General features: G+C 31.7%; 1 protein-coding gene across 2 annotated transcripts in view; it reads right to left on the bottom strand.

Moving 5' to 3' along the window:
• Positions 1 to 2,647, bottom strand: part of LOC109540725 (protein zwilch) — a 39,799-nt gene extending 37,152 nt beyond the window's left edge. For both annotated transcript variants that reach the window (XM_019909181.2, XM_019909182.2), the window contains exon 1: positions 2,496 to 2,647. The gene's annotated coding sequence lies outside the window, so the exon portion shown is untranslated. The remainder of the gene's footprint in view (positions 1 to 2,495) is intronic.
• Between the last annotated feature and the right edge of the window lie 1,281 nt (positions 2,648 to 3,928).

Below are 3,928 nucleotides of genomic sequence, written 5' to 3'. Positions count from 1 at the left end.
TGAAGGGAGATTCGTATCGTCTTAACATCAAGAATGCGTTGCGGGATAGAAAATAAGAAGACGGAACCCATGTTTTCTGAAATAACCGAAGTAAAATCAAATATTTCTTCAATTAAATTTAAAACATATTTATTACATATTATTACAAAACAGTAATGATGTTTATCATTTTATGTTAAATATGAAAGGTTACAAAATATATATCTAAATATTGATAATTTGTTGTTACAAAATAAAATAACAAATAATAAAACATATTATTGAATTAAAAGTTATTAAGAATAGTTGTGACACTTTATTTGCACTTAATCTTGAGCGTTTTTCATAAATTGATCCTGCCTTCTTTAGAAAATATCCTCTCATCATCTGGTTTAACAATTGTCTCCGATGAAAATCACTGAACAAGTAGGTAGTAATATTTTACCAGTTCGGAACTTTGAATCGTGCAATACAATGCAAATGGGCATCATCTGGGCAGCATCTGGACTACAGACGGAGAGTAAGACATAGGGAATCGGTACCAGGATTCTATCGATACGATTTAATTTAATTTAATCTTTTCTTGATACGAATTTGCGTCCACAATCAATCAGGCGATTTAAAATAGGTCCAACAGTTTTTCAAAAACTTTATTGTAGTGAATCTTAGGCACAATTTTGTTGCACAACATCGATTGTTAGTTCTTAAAACAATATTTAACAGTGCACGGCAGCGTGCAATCTCATTTCAATGATAAATACTCGGTCGTTTGAAGATGATTTTCAAAAGTTTGTAATACATTTTTCTGCAAATTGATGGACGATCTTAATTTTTTTGCACTTAAACTGCTTTAGTGTGTATAATTGTGTGTGTACTTTAATTGTAAATTTAAAAGAAGGCGAAACTCGAACAGGAATTTAGTACATGAGCACCCTTTACCTAGTATTTGTAGTATCTGCAGCTTCTCCCTTGATAATTTGTTGATTCATTGTTATCAGCGTTATAAAATAAACTGCACCGAACGCACTAATATCACACTCAATAATTGATAAATCAAAATCACTGTCAGTTTAATAACGCAATGTGTATTTGAAAAGTTTATTAGACCTACAGATGCACCCGCACTAAGAGAAAAATGTCGAATTCAAAGTCGGAGCCGCCGTTACGGCTCNGACCGAGAAAAATCGGTTCACCCTCCCATAAAAAGTTATCACTTCAAAAATATAAAAAAGACGAATTATCAGAGCGAATTTTCATAAACTGTATTATCCTACTATTGTTACACAATTTATTAACATACTTTTTTTTAGGTTCATTTAGGTTCTTTTGATAACGATAGCAGAAAATAGCAATCGAAACGTCAAGGTAATTTTTCAAATTAATTTCTTTACTAATTGGAATTTTCTCTTACAGCCTAAGTGTGTAGCAAGGATACCCGCTAGGTGATAGTTCTTGATTACTTTTTGATAAATAATGCGTTCTTATTGCGAAATAGGAGCACTATTTATCAATCTGTAATAAAAGACGTGAGGAAATTCTGTCTTTTTTGAAGACAAACATTTTTGAGGCGAAATACCCAACAAGAAGTTTGTAAAAACAAAAATACTAGTGTTATAGCGAATTTCATTCAGCATTTGTTTACAACATAATAACATTTAAAAATGTTTACAGGAATATTTTTGTAACATTTATTTCGTTTTTCTACCAAAAGTAGATAAAATATCGTATAATATTTGTATAGTAAATTCTTGTAAGTAAAATATTGCGACACTCAAGCTATCATTATTATTATCATCAAACTCTGTTAGCTCCATGTCTGACAAAAACATGTATTAATCCTATTATAAGTGCTTACTTAATATGAATCTGCAAACGCTTATTATACGAGTATGTTAAATAAAATTAACTAACAAATAATTCGCATTATATTCGGCCAATGAAGAAAACAAAATATTTTGTAAAACAGATGTATTATATACAACTCTTACAAATAAAAGTATAAATATCTCCAGCCCGTTCTGTAAAATTTTCCGCCGGCTTTCCCCCAAGCGGAAAATAAAGCTGGCGCCGCTACCACGCAGCCAATCTCTGTAATCTGTGGTAGCGACCATAGAACAGTACGCAGTTCTGACCCAGTAGGATAGCGATCTGAGCGTTTAGTGTACAAGTTAAATATTTATTAATTGCTGTTTGTTTAGCTGAATGTGGCCTGAATTTATCAATGTAAGTGCGCAGGAATTAAAAATAGGAGGTTTGGCCATAGTAATAAAAGCATGGAAACAGACTTGCTTAATTATAAATTGAAATTGCTTACTATAAGCAAATTTTAAGGGAACAGAAATATAGGATTTCAGATAACATGAAGTAAAAAAGTACCCGGAGAGTAATGTAAAATGTCAAGTTCAGTTTAGCGGATATTTATTAGGAAGTTACAATATTATATTTTCATTCCTATACTTTATTCTATGTCTTCCTATAAAGTAAAGTCAAGCAAAAAGTGTCTATTACAAACTTACCGTTAAATAAAAAATGTGAGAAGCACTTAAAGCTGTAATGAAAGCACACACGAATCTTAATATAAAAAATATTAATTAAAAAATAGTTAGGTTGGGATACCGAAAACGGTTAGCATCGCGTAAATGGAGCAATCGTGCGAAGGCGTGAAGTTTGCTGCAAACATATTTGTAATGCCACGTTGCCACTGGAGCTATAGTACTTGCAATGTTGCTGCTGTTGTTTATTTCATATAATATTTTTTATATGATGCCTTTTTTGCGGGCAAACTAGTGGTCTTAGGTAAAAACAATGAGAGATAAAAAAGCTGGTAAATAGCTGGTAGTAATTAACAAAATTATGTCGAGAAAAGTTTAAGTGCACACAAAAAGTTCGGAACAAAACAAAAGCAGGGTTTCTACATTTTTACCCTTTATAAAAGCAAATTGAACCACGAAACACTGTCATCAAATTGCACTCAATTAGCTTATTATGTGCACAAAAATCGAAGTTTATATGTTTAACCGTTTTAAAGAAAAACAACAAGAACTAATATTTTTCGCCATTTTGGAGATCAAATATCTCAAAAATGAGACCTCAAATTAAAAAAAATTCTCAGCAAGACCCCCCTCTAGAATGACTAGGAGAACACGCTGTTAAAATATTTTAACATATTTACGGAACATCCTGTATAATTATTATCACGTATTATAGATATTTTCATAAAATGGTTTGGAATGTTAATGTTAAAATATGTCGTATTTGTCTTACTGGAGGTACGTGAGTATACTGTTAAAAAAATCTGGTTGAATTTTCAGTCAAATGTAATTGAAGTTTTTTTCACATACGTAACTGAAAACTCAGATACCTGTTATTGAAAATTCAGAAACCAGTTGTCCCAACGGCTATGTTGCCGTTGTTATATTTAATGCCAAAATAATTATTTTCTTTCCTTATCTAATCCATTGAGGAAAAACCACACATAGTGTTGAGTTAATAATAACGACAACGCTGCTTGTTGCAATCGTTTCTGTGCGTTAACCTTACTTTGACGATTTTTGATTGTTCTCAATATAAATTTTATTTTATATTTCACAGTTTTGCGATCTGTGGTTTGATAGCGAATGCTTGATTTGTTTATTGTTGCTTGATTGTGGTTTAAGTTCTTAGTCTGCAGCTTGTTCTTAGTTTGTAGAGTGTTCTTAGTTGGTGGGTTCTATACGATTTATTCCTCGCTTGATAACCAAAATGAAGTGCCTCATTTGTGGATTAGATGCAGATGATGTTCAAAAAATGCATCGTTTTCCATCTAATCTGGAAAAGTACGTATCTACGTATCTTCAGAAACAAGTCTTCAAGACTTGTCTCTGGTACCTTCTTACTATAGTCTATAGTATTTGCTGTTATCCACTAAATGTATGGTTATTTTATGGGCTCTAATTCCATTGTTAATTTT

This window comes from Dendroctonus ponderosae, unplaced genomic scaffold (genome assembly GCF_020466585.1).
Source record: "Dendroctonus ponderosae isolate FM_Combo_2020 unplaced genomic scaffold, Dpon_F_20191213v2 Dpon_F_20191213_1, whole genome shotgun sequence".
In the NCBI taxonomy this organism is placed as follows: Eukaryota; Metazoa; Arthropoda; class Insecta; order Coleoptera; family Curculionidae; genus Dendroctonus; species Dendroctonus ponderosae.
The sequence above is the reverse complement of the archived record's forward strand: the minus strand, read 5'-3'. Positions and strand labels throughout refer to the sequence as shown.